We start from the raw sequence: 16,601 nt of genomic DNA, 5'->3' as shown, positions 1-16,601 counted from the left end.
TTTACGGATTTTCTTGTACATACTCTCCATAGCACCGACGGTCTTGTGCTTACCCTCGGCTATATTATCACTCCACCGTGTCAGGGTTTTCATTTCAGCCGGATCTTTAGACGGGTAATCTTGTTCTCTTATTAGACAATTGATCAGAAACTTTAATATCATGAGCTGGGTCTCAGCTTTCCTTTGAGACATGGCCTCGCTAATACTTTCTGGATCATCCCCTGTACGGATGAAACGATATATTCTGTCTAGATCTTCTTTCATATTCGGTAAGGTGACTAGATACTCGGCCACCTTTCTTACGCGGAATGAATATAAAACCATATTATCCTCGCCTGGGACTGGATCATAGCCGCATTCGGCAAGGGATTTTCTTATTTCTGCTACAGTCTGATGTCTGGGCGTACGCTGTGATGCTTGTATATGTAATTCGGCTGTCGTTAAACGCTTGTGTGGCGGCGGGGTTTGAGGAGTACCTCCCCCTGCGGCCCCTAAACTAGAGTCGTCTACTGAGGCTCTTCGTCCTGGCAGAGTGGGAAATGGAAATGTAGGCTGGACTTGTATGGCGGGCTGGACCGGGGGTACCGTAACAGGTACTCCGGTGTCTGGAGGAGCGGGAAGTGCCTGATTTACAGGGACTGGCGGAGCGCGAACAGGATTTGCATATTCTGGGACTGTGTCGTCCAAATAGGACGAAATAAAAATATCAGCTGCGGTCTGTTTGTGACGTAGCTTGGTCGGGACTAATGGTGGCGGGAAATTACTGGATGCCTCTGGGGTCGCTTTTGGCAAGCCCTCGGCAAGGAGAGGATACATACCCCTAATAAGGGCATGCCTCTGTCTGTCTGACTGTTCGGCTTTGACTTGTTCACCTATCTCGATTAGTTCTTTTTCTTGTGCTCGTTCTAAGGATTCTCTACTTAATTCTGACTTTCTGATTTCCTTTTCAGTTCTTTTATGAGCTTCTTTGCGCCATAACTCTTTCTGTGACTGTCTGGCTTTCTTTTTCCATAATGCCTCTTCTACTCGCATGATGCACTCGGCATCCCATGTGCCCGATACGGGCCATCTATACTTTTCTTCTAACTGTTTGGTATACTCTACCCATAAATCTAGATACAATATGGCGCTTATGCCATGCTTCTGATACATAAAATGACCTGGACTGTCCCTAGGCGGAACTGGAACTGCTGCTTCCAGCAGACCCTTTCTAGTTTTTAACTGACGTAACTTGGAAAACAAGGGCATGACTGGACTGTAATCTAGACACAATACAATACACAATGAACACGATACTTATTCCCCATTCATACCACGACATTAAAATACATGAAGAACATTTAAAATAACAGTTCGAACAGAATACTACCTGGAATACGGAACACAGAATACATGAATTTTCTCGAGAACAGAACTGACTAGAACAGGAACTAGATGCACTGCTGAAACAGTACGAAACTTACCGGTCTCATAAAGAGACACGTCAGGACCCGCATCCACCGAAGTGGACACTTCGTTTGTGGGTCTGTGTACCACCAACCCACGGACCAGAGTCAATTAAATTGACCCTGTCTAGATACTACCCCAGTAACGGTACTCACCGGGCAGCAAGAACGGAAAGCCTCAGACTGGACTGGACTGCCTCGACGTCAGACGGACGAACTTCGGACTTCTGTTACGGGTGGGCCTCCGGATATCTCGGACCTTGGACTCTCGGCTTGGGCTCTGGTCGGGACTCGCCGCGTTCCTCCACCGTCTCGTTTGGATGCTGGACCGCCTCCTCCGTCTCCTCCGTGGGCCTGAGGGATACTTGAAGCAGAAATATCTGCCGGTGCGCAGAAGAGTTCCGTCACGACTGCAGAGGGTCAGGGGGTCGGCGTGGCTTCACCGACGCGTGGGGAAAGGGCAAGTCCCTATTCGGGCACCATTATGTGGTAAATAAATAAATAATACCCTATTTTTGAATGTATAAATGAATAACAGATAGCTCAATAAATAAGAGTCAAAATTCGAGGTAGTAGGAGTTTTTTGCAGGTTTAATACAGCAAATACAGGAATAGGATGGCAAGGCCCAGCAGCGCTGCCGGGGTCAGGATCGGGACAAGGGAACAACCCTTTAATAACAGTGCATGAGCATATATACATAACGCAAACACATAGCATTACATTGCAATAGGCGTAGCAGTGGGTGGAGCAATAGGCGTGACGCGTAGCAGTCGCGAAAGATAAGGGTGAAAAGAGGTGTAACAGGGCGTATACATAGACATGTGATGCAAACGTAACAGAATATGTCATGAATGGGGCGGAAACCATGGAGGGGGCTACCTGAGGAGCCGGGACCTCTAACCTGATGGTGCGCGCAAACTGGCAATGACGTATCACTAGGAGAAGCTGGGGGCTTCGAACTCTGTGCTAGGAGCAGAGACTGAAGTCTGGAGAGTCAGGGCGACATGTACCTAAGCAGTATCTAGTATCTGATGTTTAGAGAACATGTTGATATAAACTAGAAGTCAGGAGGGGAAAGGCTAACTTGATTCAAAGACTGGAGCATGCATTATTCTACATGTAGTGCGTGATGAAGAATATTAAATGACCATTAATACAGTATTTCTCTAACGTGGAGACGTGAAAGCTAGACAATGACGGAAACTATCGATGCGATTCAGTAGCTTTAGGAATGCAGAGAAGGAGGACTGAACTGATAACTGGAATCATAACATACTTTTGGCAGACTCAGAGGCAGAGCCAGGCTGAACCGGGCACTGCAAGGCAGGAAGTAAGTGAAGGGTCGAGGATACAGGTGGGGGCTGTATCGCTCCTCAGCGAGGTTTCAGGAGACAGGAGCTGAATCTGGTGTCCAGGCCCTTTTGAGGCCTAGAAACGGGGACTTTATAATGGAATAACGTGCACACTGAGAAACGTGGCAACGTAGCTTTACATAGACCTGATATTCGTAGTATTCACGAGAACTGGAAACTGGCATACTAGAGGTGGACACAACTATAATTGCGTCTTGAATCGAACATAGGGAATACATATGCATATTTAATCATGCACACATAACATATGATGGATGACACGTAGGGACACAGAACATGGCAGAATTTACTTTTCCACAAGTTAGTCGTGGTAAGTCAGGTACCAACTATGGTACCGGAGGCCAGAGAGGTCATCTTAGGAGACAGCACACTGTCCAATGGTTTGCGCACCTAGATGCGATCAAGGAAGCCCGAATTCAAGAAAACGTTGATGTTGCATCTGATGATGACGAGGAGGAAGAAGACGTGTCAAACACTTCCCTTACACCCAGTACCCCTGTCAGCAGCACACCCAATGTGAGGCACACTAAGAGTGTTGGAGCGAGTGAGACACCAACGCACAAAAGTTCACCAGCGAGCAAAATTGGGTCAACGAAGTCATTATCAGCCCGTAAATGCTTGGTCCAGGGCAACATTAGAACCATGTTTTCTTCAGACGTGCCATATGAACGCAACCACCCACTGACGCGTCTGTATAACACTAAGCTGGCTAAAATGCTAGTTGTGGACCTTCTCCCTTTTTCTTTTGTAGAAGCGGTAGGTTTTCTAGAATTAGTGGCAACGCTCTGCCCTAAATGGAAGGTTCCTAGCCGGTTCTATTTTGCCAGAGTTGCGGTTCCAGCACTACATGAAGATGTGCTGGAGGCGATTGGGGCAGCTTTGCAGAAGAGTGCTGTTCACACAATACATCTGACAACAGACATGTGGACCAGTGGCGCAGGCGCTGATTACATGTGCATCACTGCACACTGGGTCTCTTTTTCAGGTGTTAAAGCAAAGCTAAACGCAGGTGTTGACCCGGACCAAGTTTTCAAAGCTGCTCGGAAACATGCAACACTAGCCATGTTTGGCTTGGAGAAAAGTCACACATCCGAAAACATTTTGGACGAGTTTAACAAAAAGGTCTCGAAAATGCTATCCCCAAAAAAACGCCAGATTGGTTATGTTTCCACGGATAATGGCGCCAATGTAGTTAAGGCCATGTCGCTGGGTGGCTATTTCAGAGTGCCGTGTTTGGCGCACTGTATCAACCTGGTAGTTCAAAAATTCTTGAGTGATAGAGACAGTGCAGCGTTCGCGGTAATGGCCACCTGCCGCAAAATGTGCAACCATTTCAGCCATTCTTTTAAGGCCCGGAAGCATCTGAGGAGGCTGCTACTTCAAAGTCGAATACCAGTGAAAGCACTCATCCAGGAGGTGGCAACACATTGGAACTCAACCTTCTACATGCTTGAGCGTCTGTATGAGCAGTATACGGTACTCGATCACTATTTCTTAACAGAGGGTACATCTCAGAAGGATGACCTGCGGATGGGTGTGGCGCAATGGGACATAGTTAAAAGCCTGACAGACATGCTTCGTCCTTTTGAGTTCTTCACGCGTGCAGTCAGCCAGGAGGACTGTAATTTGGGCAAAGCTATCCCATTGTTGTGCATGCTGGAGCACCAACTGATGGCGGTGTCTTCTGAGTTCGAAAAAGATGTAAAAAAAAAAAAGACCATTTTATTTTGTCTGAGAAATTATTAGAGCGCCTACGTGGTGATGAACGTCTTCAAAAGATCAAGTCAGAACAGCATTACATTTGTGCTACTATTCTGGATCCACGCTACAAAAAGACGCTGGCAGGCGAAGCATTCTTTCCTTTTGCTGATGAAGATGTTAAAAATTACAAACATTGGCTAGCCTGGTCAGCCAAGAGGTTTGAAAAAGAACGGCAGGTTATTGAAGGAGAAGGCAGTACATCAGCATCAGCATCAGCATCAGCAGGCCATCCCCAGTCACAAGAATCCACTTCTGCACCTGTGGCAGGGGCACAAGTGACCTCTCAGCCGTTAAAGACACCGGCAAGTGGATCATCTGCACCACACACAATGACAACACTAACAGTGGCTGCGGAGGAGGATTGGCTAAGTTTGATGGGGTATGGTTCTCGAAAAAATTTCACAGGCGCAGCAAAAAGTAAGCAAAGTGGAGGAACCGTTGATGACCTTGAGTCGATGGTGCAGGACTATCTGAATGACTCAACAGAGGTCTTTCTTAATGATGAGCCATTGCAGTATTGGCATGGCAAAAAACAATTGTGGCCACAGCTCTCCAACCTGGCTATAAACTATTTGTCTTGCCCACTCGCAAGTGTGTCTTCTGAACGTGTTTTCAGTGCTGCTGGTGGCATTGTAACTCCCAAACGAAGCCGCCTCTCGCCCAAAAATGTGGAGCGGCTGACAATGATCAAGATGAATCAGCACCTCATACCACCAGATTACAAAGTACGAGAAAGCACGCCGCATGAAGACGAGGAGGACGGCAACGTAGATGAGGGGATTTGTTCTCTGTTCGGTGGCACTGACCTCATCCTGCCTGAATTCGCAGAGTATGATGACGAAATCTTCTTCTTATTCCCTGACACCGAGCCCTGAAAATGAGACAATGAATCAATAACTTTCTTTTTCGTCCTTATTCACTTTTATTCCTGTGTGTCTCTCTTTCTTTGTTTTGCACAGTTAATTTAATTCAAACTTTAATCACCTAATCCCAAAAACAAGACCATCAGCAGAACTGTCTTCACTTGTTTGCTTACTGATTTGAAGGTGCCGCAGTCTACATTCCTCAGGTTCACAAGTTCTGAAGAACATGCTCCTCTTTCCTCCTCCTCCAGACTGCGATTTCCCTCAAAGCAGAGTGCTGGATTACGCCCAATGAAGAAAGACTCAGCACTTGTGGGGGTGTTCTACTTCTTTGCGGGTGAGTTGACGGCTTTGGGCCCATTGCTGTCAAGCTCTAATAATGGATAAAAGTGTTTTGGACCAAATATGAGGTGGAAATTTCTTGCCGTTTTTGCTGACTTGCTTGCCTTTGAGGTGCTCTTTGGCGGGGTTCCGGGTGTTTGTGGGTGAGTTTTGGGGTCTGGGAGCACTGCTGCGACAGTCTCATCTTGATTGCATTTGCTTTTCAGGAAATCCGTGGTGGAAAACAGGAGTTATGATGATTGGTGAGTGGTGACCTAGCTGCACAGCGCGTTTGGACCGAAGGCCGAGAGATATTGTAAGTATGAGATTTAGCTTTTTCGCTGTTTGGGGGTGTTGTAGCGTGCTTTTTTGCGGGTGGGTTGGCGGGTCTTGGCTGGGGCATTCCTGGGAAGGTCTAATACCGGATAGAAGTGTTTTGGACAAAATCCTTAAGCAAAAGCCTTTTTTTTGCTATTTCTTCTGACATCTTGCTCAATGTAGCGTTTTGGGGGGCTTCCTGCTGTTCGTGGGTGGGTTGCGGCCGGGGTCTCTGTCGAAGCACTGTTGCGACAGTCTAATCTTGATTGCATTTGCTTTTCAGGAATTCCGTGGTGGAAAACAGGAGTTATGATGATGATGACCTAGCTGCACAGCGCGTTTGGACCGAAGGCCGAGAGATATAGTAAGTATGAGATTTAGCTTTTTCGCTGTTTGGGGGTGTTGTCGCGTGCTTTTTTGCGGGTGGGTTGGCGGGTCTTGGCTGGGGCATTCCTGGGAAGGTCTAATACCGGATAGAAGTGTTTTGGACAAAATCCTTAAGGAAAAGCCTTTTTTTTGCTATTTCTTCTGACATCTTGCTCAATGTAGCGTTTTGGGGGGCTTCCTGCTGTTCGTGGGTGGGTTGCGGCCGGGGTCTCTGTCGAAGCACTGCTGCGACAGTCTAATCTTGATTGCATTTGCTTTTCAGGAAATCCGTGGTGGAAAACAGGAGTTATGATGATGACCTAGCTGCACAGCGCGTTTGGACCGAAGGCCGAGAGATATAGTAAGTATGAGATTTAGCTTTTTCGCTGTTTGGGGGTGTTGTCGCGTGCTTTTTTGCGGGTGGGTTGGCGGGTCTTGGCTGGGGCATTCCTGGGAAGGTCTAATACCGGATAGAAGTGTTTTGGACAAAATCCTTAAGGAAAAGCCTTTTTTTTGCTATTTCTTCTGACATCTTGCTCAATGTAGCGTTTTGGGGGGCTTCCTGCTGTTCGTGGGTGGGTTGCGGCCGGGGTCTCTGTCGAAGCACTGCTGCGACAGTCTAATCTTGATTGCATTTGCTTTTCAGGAAATCCGTGGTGGAAAACAGGAGTTATGATGATGACCTAGCTGCACAGCGCGTTTGGACCGAAGGCCGAGAGATATAGTAAGTATGAGATTTAGCTTTTTCGCTGTTTGGGGGTATTGTTGCGTGCTTTTTTGCGGGTGGGTTGGCGGGTCTTGGCTGGGGCATTCCTGGGAAGGTCTAATACCGGATAGAAGTGTTTTGGACAAAATCCTTAAGCAAAAGCCTTTTTTTTGCTATTTCTTCTGACATCTTGCTCAAAGTAGCGCTTTGGGGGGCTTCCTGCTGTTCGTGGGTGGGTTGCGGCCGGGGTCTCTGTCGAAGCACTGCTGCGACAGTCTAATCTTGATTGCATTTGCTTTTCAGGAAATCCGTGGTGGAAAACAGGAGTTATGATGATGACCTAGCTGCACAGCGCGTTTGGACCGAAGGCCGAGAGATATAGTAAGTATGAGATTTAGCTTTTTCGCTGTTTGGGGGTGTTGTCGCGTGCTTTTTTGCGGGTGGGTTGGCGGGTCTTGGCTGGGGCATTCCTGGGAAGGTCTAATACCGGATAGAAGTGTTTTGGACAAAATCCTTAAGGAAAAGCCTTTTTTTTGCTATTTCTTCTGACATCTTGCTCAATGTAGCGTTTTGGGGGGCTTCCTGCTGTTCGTGGGTGGGTTGCGGCCGGGGTCTCTGCCGAAGCACTGCTGCGACAGTCTAATCTTGATTGCATTTGCTTTTCAGGAAATCCGTGGTGGAAAACAGGAGTTATGATGATGACCTAGCTGCACAGCGCGTTTGGACCGAAGGCCGAGAGATATAGTAAGTATGAGATTTTGCTTTTTCGCTGTTTGGGGGTGTTGTTGCGTGCTTTTTTGCGGGTGGGTTGGCGGGTCCTGGCTGGGGCATTCCTGGGAAGGTCTAATACCGGATAGAAGTGTTTTGGACATACAGCATACATACACACAGCGTACATACGTTTTATTTATTTATCAGTGGTATTGTAATAGCACTTCCTGTTTTCCGTTCAATAATTACAGGCCGGGTTTCAGTCAACATCCGCCAGGCAGGCAGTGGACACAGGGTGTCTTCTGTCAGTGGTCACCAACATTGATGGACGAAGCGTCAGCTGGAATGGAGGAGTGCCGCTAATAAGAGGAATTGTTTGCTGCATGCAACTAACTTACCAAATTCAACAGGACAACTCCAACAACATACAGAATACAGATACAGTATCCATTGTTTTCTTCTATGAGTGTGACTGCATGTGCTTAGCTTTAGTGTGTACCCAAAGATTTCTTTATCTTCAATTATTGTTTGTCCAGGCTGTGCATTTTTTTTCTTCTCTCAACAAAACCTACCCAAAAAGAAACCCCCATTCCCATCCATTTTCCAAACCCTAACCCTCTTCCCCCGGGCTGTGTTGTTTTGCTTGATGTCTGACTAAAATGACATCAATAATTCAACACACTTGCTGGGGAGGATAAGGTCATAGCAACAGGCTGGTGAAGGAATACGAGGATATCTTCTAGACTTACTCAGCTTCAGTACTATTTCTTCTAGTAGTAGGAGCCAATGTCAAATAAATTCAACGCAAGTACTAGTTATACTTGCAAGCAAATACTTTACCATTTGTTAGGCTACATTATGGCACTGTTCTAGTGTACTGTCACCTGCTATATTCTCGATCGTACCGTAACTGTTGTAATGCTACAGTAAGGACAAACCAGGACACATTTTCTTTTTTTCCATAGGCATGCAACTGCCACTGTGTCACACCACTAGTACCACCGCAATGAGGAAATTTCACCCGCCCAGGATTGCCAACGTTAATCCCCATTTCACGTGGAGCCAGCCCTGGGCCTAGCCCTAATTTCTAACACAGTATTCAGTATTTATTTATTATGATAAAGGAACTCTTTCGAGGTCCACACAAAACCAAAATATACATAGAAAGAAAAATGCATAAAATGTCCTTTTAACACTAAACACAAATAAAGAATAACATATTAGTAAAGATCCAAAAAACATTTAAAGAAGCCGTACAATTTAAAACAAAACATTTCATTAGGAGGGTTAATCAAGGCAATCTGAAATGACAGGGCGGAAAGAATGTTAAGTTGTAGGCAAATTGGACGTAACCATCTACGCCTGTAGGGCATCAGGACTGGACAAACAAAAATGACATGATTTAAGTCCTGGTCATGCATCTGACAAAGATCACAGAGAGGAGAGTGACCATACCATCTGGCATAAAGAACTTTCAGCGGAAGCAGGTTTTGTCTTATTAAGTACACTAAGCGACGAACGCCATGAGGGATGTTCCAGTACATATAAGGTTGCGCTTTCCGCAAGATGCATGACTCAATAACAGGAGTACAACCTTTTTTTGACAGCCGGGAATCTCTGTCATGACAAAACCCCAATTCCCATGAAGAAGTCTTCAATAAAGATTTTAATTGATAAGAGGATAAAGAAAATAAAGTTTCTTCATCCAATTTCAATTGTGCCACAGCAAATCTAAAGTTTTTTACAATCAAGGAATGTTCATTTAGCTTTCCCAGCAATTCATTTTTTATAAGGTATCTCAAGGTGTTAGACTCACTTTTTGCTATGCCTACTACCCAACGAATGGAGCCAGCCAAACCTTGAGCCCAGCTGCTACGTAGGCCAAGTTCCTGTCTCATGGAAACGGTTGAATTTGCTGAACTAACAGATAGTAAACTACGCAAGATTTTCCCTTCCGTGGAAGATAAAAAACTCCATTTATTTTGCTCTATTAACTCTAAACCGTATAACAGGGAAGCAGGGACTTTTGCTCTAAATACATCTAAAAGAATAGAGAAATGCCTTCTACCTGTAGCTTTATACAAGGCTACTAAACTCTTTCCCTGTGAAATAGCCTTTCGGGAGTTATTGTCTATATGGGGTTTGTCACTTAAATTAGTTGTGACAATTTTACCAAGGAAGGTATATGATTTCACCGTTTCCAATTTTTGCTCCCCCACACACCAAGGAAAATTAAGAAATTTAGGTTTCTTCCTCCCGGAGAAACAAATCACTTTACTTTTTACCGTGTTTATCAATAGGTAATGGTTTTCGGCATATTCGGACAGTGCCTGCAGGCGATTATTTAAGCCCTTCGGGTTAAGGTCCAAAATCAGGATGTCATCTGCATACATAAGGCATGCAATTGGAACCCCCCCCCAAAGACGGAGCAATACCAGCGCATGCTGAAAGGGCAACAGGTAAATCGACTGTATAAAGGGAGAACAGCAAGGGAGCCAAAAGGCAGCCTTGCTTTAACCCATTAGAGGTAAAAATTATTTTAGATAGATCGCGTTCACCTCCCAGTAGAACTCTGCACCAAGTATCTGAATATAGTGCACGAATTAACTTAATGAGATGTAAGGGCATACCTAAATCAGATAACTTTCTCCACAGTAATATCCTGTCCACTTTATCGAATGCGGTGGAAAAATCAATGAAAGCCCCATAAACCTGCCCACCACGGACTTTAACATATTTTTCTGTGAGAACTTGTAGAGCCGACAGGTTATCTAGAGTTCCGTGATTCTGTCTGAAACCTGTTTGTTCAATAGGTAGAATTTTAAAATCAATTACCCATTGATTCATTAAAGTAAGAATACATTTTGCGAAAACCTTACCTATGGCGTCAAGCAAAGCGATTTGACGATAATTTTGGGGAAGATCTCTTGCCCCTTTTTTATATAAGGGGACAATGATACTTCCTTTCCAGGAGGGGGGGACTGTTCCGCTAGAAAAGCAGAATTTAAAAACTGGAAATAGGATCTTGCTCCAAAGTTCACTCTGTTGTTTCAATACTGAGATGGGAACTTTATCTGGCCCCATCGCACCAGAAGAGCGCATGTTCATAATAGCAAATTCAATTTCCTTTTCAGAGGGACAATCAAATATGCATGTAACTTCATTGGATTCCACCCTATGTACTTGCAAATTATTGTTACTGTACAGTTTCTCAATGTATTGAACCCAAATCTGTTCCTCAATGGCAATCGGAGTGGCACTGGCTCTGGTCCCACAGCCCTTGCCAATTAAAGACCAACATTTTTTTGCTTGACCGTTATAGGAAGCTTCCCTCAGTTGTATCCAAAGAGAGTCTTCCTTATCACGTTTTAGACGAGCCTTAAGCCTAACTCTCCTTCTTTTTAAAATGGACAATTTATGCTTGGCTTCTTGAGAAAATGATAAATATTGCCCCCTTATTACTTTATTTATTTATATATTTAAAGCCCGCAGAGGAGGAGGGACTGCAAGCAATTTTTCCACACCAGGTTTCTTCTTCGCTATAGAAGTTACCAAATCTAAAAAATTAGCAAATCCTAACAGCTCTCTCCCTTCCCAAAGAGATAAACTCTTAACAGTTTGATTCAAAAGGGATAGCAGACTTTCAAAACAGCGTAAATTCCAGAAACATTTTCCAGAATTAGAGTCGAAGTTCACCAGATCCCTCTCCATGCTCCAAGAGTCCACTTTCGGAAGACTGACGGAGACTGTAAGCAACAACGCATTATGGTCACTAAGATTAGACTCAATGATTTTCATATTTTTCAACTTGGCAAATAGAGCATAATCAGCCATGACGTAGTCAATGATTGAATTTCCCTTATTTGATTTATGCGTAAAAGCTGCTGGGGTGTCAGAAGGGAGCCTCCCATTTACTATTAAACAGTCAACTTTATGTAGACCTTCTAGGACAAGTTTACCTCTTTTATTAGTTTTAACTTTGACAGGGAACTGGGCCGATGGGATATTCAGAGATTCATCCCCGAGTTTGTTTCTGAATAGAGCTAGCCCACAATTCGATATATTACAGTTCAAATCCCCAAACATTAATACATAAGGAGGCGAGGCAACATCCATCGCTGCATTTAAGAAGGAAAATAACGTTTTTAGACCGTCATTAAAGCAACAATTTGGGGGGATATAGATGTTTATTATTACCAGCGATCTATTAGGGCAATCCTCAAAAACATCTTTTAAGGTTATTGCTTGGAACAAATTCCCCGGATCGAGATAATGAGAATAATTCCATTTTATTCTATTTGTTAACAAACATGCTATCCCTCCCTTTGCATGACCTCTTCTAGAAGAAGTTGCACTCTTTTCCAAAACGAAAAAATCCTTTTCTAGCGCTATTCTACCTTCCACCCATGTTTCTTGTAGACAGATTATATCCACCTTGTGTGAATACAAAAAGTCTAGTTTCTCCTTATAATCTTTAAAACCTGCTGTATTCCACGAGATAATCTTCAGCTCTTTGTTAAAAATTTAAATGCGGTTTGAGGCCGGAAGTAGCTTTACTTGCTAAGACTCCCGGTAGCCAACTCCATTTAGATTGATCATCCTTCAACGTTTGTTTCAAAGGAGGATTTTTATACAACACTTGCCTTTCATTCCTGGACACACATATTTTTAAATCCTCTGATCCAGAGCTGGACCAATCCGACAACTTCAAACCCTGATGGGAAGAAGATGACAAATTGGGGAATGCCTGTGGATTACGTTTTTCCCCAAAATATGGAATAACATCTATTCCTCTAATTTGCAATTCCGCAGCCCACTGTAGAATAAGATTTGACACTACTTTTGAATGAAATTTCACCCTTGTAGATCTCCCTAACAAAGAGTTAAGAAGGAATACTACATCCAAATCAGATGTTTGAATTAATTTTAAGCCTTCAATCTCTTTGAAACAAATAAGTAGGGCAGATCTATTTAGAATTAAATCAGTATCAAATAAGGGCAAAAAATCAAGAGAAAAAGTATCTACATTTATTTTTTCTTTGGGTGGACTGACTACAATTGTGGGTGCCTCTAGGAGAGGTCGAGCTGATGGATTAAGAGAAGAGCGAGAAGGATTAGCAGCAGGGGAATTGACCTTGAGAACATCTTGATAGGGCATTGCTGATGGGTTAAGACAAGAAAGAAAAGGATTAACAGCGGGTGAAGTAACCCTGGGGAGAAAAGGATTAGTGGAACTTATAGGACCTAGATCTGTAGTAATGAACTCCACTTTAGGGGAGGCAATCATAACTTCTACAGGGGCAGGCAACTGCACAACCTGAGGGGAATATTCTAAAATTGGTTCCACACTTTTGTCAAATAAAAGTTTTCTCTGTCTTTTTTTAGAGAATCTTCGAATGGTTTTTCTCTTCTTTATTTTAATCTTTTTATGTTTTAAGGGGATCGATTCATTAACCCTTCCAGTATTTGCCATAACAATCTCCTCATTTTTTAACTGTACTGAAAATATAGGAAAAAGAGAGGGAGTATCAATTTTATGGTCGGTAGGGGACGTGGGTACTACCTCTATTTTATCACTAATAGAAGCTATACAATTAATACCAGCCGAAGCCGCTTTGCGGATCTTAAGGTCAGCTGGTAGTGCTACTGACTTCATAGCTTCTTGGCCGTCCTTGAGGAAAGAGGGACGAACGGGATCCAATTCTACTTGAACACTTGGAGGACTCTTTTTGGGGATCTCCATCGAGTTGACAAACATAGGAGGGCAATCAGACACCGGACCGTTCTTACTTTGCAAAAGCACTTTTAAGATTTGATTTACCGTGTCAAAAATACATTCAGACCCTCCAACAAATTTTTCAAGTAGACCCAGAATCGAAGAAAGTATGAATTCCAAAGAAAATAGAGTTTTAGAAAATAACCTCCCATTAGCATTTGGAGACCCCTCCGCTACATTGTTCAGAATAGGACCAGAACAAGAAGAAAAATTTAATTGAGCGGGAGAAAAATCCAATTTATTAGAGGGTGTGCTACTTAGGGGACCCGTACTTGAAATGGTTATAACTTCATTGGAATTTAAAATAGCCCTAGCTTTCCCCTGAAGGGATATCAACCGATTCTTGTGAGCTGTAAGATCGATGTCAGGTAATGTAAAATCACTGTCCGGGATCGGCAAATTAACTGGAAAAACTGACAAAGGGCCAGTAGTTACTATAGCATTGGGAACTTCCACAGTAGACTCTTGGGGGTAAATAATACTATCAAATTTCAAATCCTTACCACCCGCAGGCTCAAAAGGACAAATTGAGCCCGGTTGTAAGCCATTTGAAATCAAGCATGAACCCCTTAATATTTCGGGACTAAGAGGTATTAGCAGAGATTGACCAGGTACCAAACTCAGACCAGAAGAAACGTTAATAACCAAATTAGCAGCTTCCGGAACATTATAATCAGGACCCTCACTCGGGTGTTGCAACTCAGATGACTTATCTTTCCCTTTGTCCCATAAATTAAAAAGCTGACACTGGCCTTTCAGTTGCATGGAGGACGTAATTTTGTTGCGTAAAGGGTTAGATTTCGTTTTAGACCCAGATTTCCCTACTAGGACGCGACCAGAACGTAATTTTTTGGCCGTCATAAGAGAAGTGTAGTGAAGGTATAGCTAGGATTAAGACTCCCCAAGATGTAATATTAGTCTGCGAGAATAAATACCAAACAGAAATATAACAAAAACAAAAATCAAAGAGAGAGGGCCCAGCCCAGCCTACTGCAGCCTCTGACGGCCTCAGACGGTCCCGCCCTTGTCCCGGGCTTCTCCCGGCGCGCTCCCGCGTTGCGGTACCAAATGAGAAATATATAGCTACTCTGAGGTGTGGGAGGAGCCAGCAGGGAGAGCGGGTCAGCTGGTGTAGATGCCGAGGGTAAGGCGCTCCTGGGACTGGAAGTCCTGCGCCTCCCCTCGCTCGCAGCCCTGCTTTCCCCACCACCTCAGGAGCTCAAGCGCCAAAGTTTCCAAAGCGCTATCCCAGATGAGTGCAGGCGAAGCGGGACCCGCGAAGCGGGTTCCGCGATGAGTGAAGGCTAAAACAAGATTAAAAAAAAACAGCAGCAACAGGAAGAGCAAGTCCTTCGTGCTCGCAGTCCAGAACGCCTTCAACTAATGTAAAAAGCAACAGGTGAGCAATCCACCAGGGCAAGTAACGAGCTGGCTTTAGCTGCGCTGAGGTGTGGGAGGAGCCAGCAGGGAGAGCGGGTCAGCTGGTGTAGATGCCGAGGGTAAGGCGCTCCTGGGACTGGAAGTCCTGCGCCTCCCCTCGCTCGCAGCCCTGCTTTCCCCACCACCTCAGGAGCTCAAGCGCCAAAGTTTCCAAAGCGCTATCCCAGATGAGTGCAGGCGAAGCGGGACCCGCGAAGCGGGTTCCGCGAGGAGTGAAGGCTAAAACAAGATTAAAAAAAACAGCAGCAACAGGAAGAGCAAGTCCTTCGTGCTCGCAGTCCGGAACGCCTTCAACTAATGTAAAAAGCAACAGGTGAGCAATCCACCAGGGCAAGTAACGAGCTGGCTTTAGCTGCGCTGAGGTGTGGGAGGAGCCAGCAGGGAGAGCGGGTCAGCTGGTGTAGATGCCGAGGGTAAGGCGCTCCTGGGACTGGAAGTCCTGCGCCTCCCCTCGCTCGCAGCCCTGCTTTCCCCACCACCTCAGGAGCTCAAGCGCCAAAGTTTCCAAAGCGCTATCCCAGATGAGTGCAGGCGAAGCGGGACCCGCGAAGCGGGTTCCGCGAGGAGTGAAGGCTAAAACAAGATTTAAAAAAACAGCAGCAACAGGAAGAGCAAGTCCTTCGTGCTCGCAGTCCAGAACGCCTTCAACTAATGTAAAAAGCAACAGGTGAGCAATCCACCAGGGCAAGTAACGAGCTGGCTTTAGCTGCGCTGAGGTGTGGGAGGAGCCAGCAGGGAGAGCGGGTCAGCTGGTGTAGATGCCGAGGGTAAGGCGCTCCTGGGACTGGAAGTCCTGCGCCTCCCCTCGCTCGCAGCCCTGCTTTCCCCACCACCTCAGGAGCTCAAGCGCCAAAGTTTCCAAAGCGCTATCCCAGATGAGTGCAGGCGAAGCGGGACCCGCGAAGCGGGTTCCGCGAGGAGTGAAGGCTAAAACAAGATTAAAAAAAACAACAGCAACAGGAAGAGCAAGTCCTTCGTGCTCGCAGTCCAGAACGCCTTCAACTAATGTAAAAAGCAACAGGTGAGCAATCCCAATTTCTAACACAAATTACAGGTAAGATAAGCGCTTGGTGGGAGGTAGTATAATGGAGTATTAGGACTAGACGAGAGATTGACTGACGGTAGTACTACTAAAGTCCTACGACTGTTCAGGAAAACAAACTTACTGTTACACCCCCGTCCCCCACCCACCAGACTGAAAAGCAGTAAAAAACAGGTATGGTCAGATAAAGTGCAAAAAAGTATATTTATGTAGCCCTAACAAAATAATCTCCCTCAAGACCCTCCCTAACCCCAACGATTGTCTTTGAAAAGTCCCAAAAAGAACCCAACTCCCAAATCCCACCCCCCAAAAGTCTCTAAAAAAAGGGCAAGGGACACTCCACTACTGGAGGGTGCTGGTGAATTTTGCGGCCAGGGCATCATACTCCTTGCGGAGGGTGGCAAGGTCTAAGCGGAGGCCCTCCACCAAGTTCTTGTACCTAAGGACCTCCTGCTCCAGGTAGGACATTCTGACTCCT

At 45.1% G+C, this 16,601-nt stretch overlaps 1 pseudogene; it reads right to left on the bottom strand.

Moving 5' to 3' along the window:
• Positions 1–13,608, bottom strand: part of LOC144806524 (uncharacterized) — a 180,272-nt pseudogene extending 166,664 nt beyond the window's left edge.
• Positions 13,609–16,601: the final 2,993 nt, after the last annotated feature.

Source organism: Lissotriton helveticus (assembly GCF_964261635.1).
Source record: "Lissotriton helveticus chromosome 1_1 unlocalized genomic scaffold, aLisHel1.1 SUPER_1_unloc_8, whole genome shotgun sequence".
NCBI classification, from domain to species: domain Eukaryota; kingdom Metazoa; phylum Chordata; class Amphibia; order Caudata; family Salamandridae; genus Lissotriton; species Lissotriton helveticus.
The sequence above is the reverse complement of the archived record's forward strand: the minus strand, read 5'-3'. Positions and strand labels throughout refer to the sequence as shown.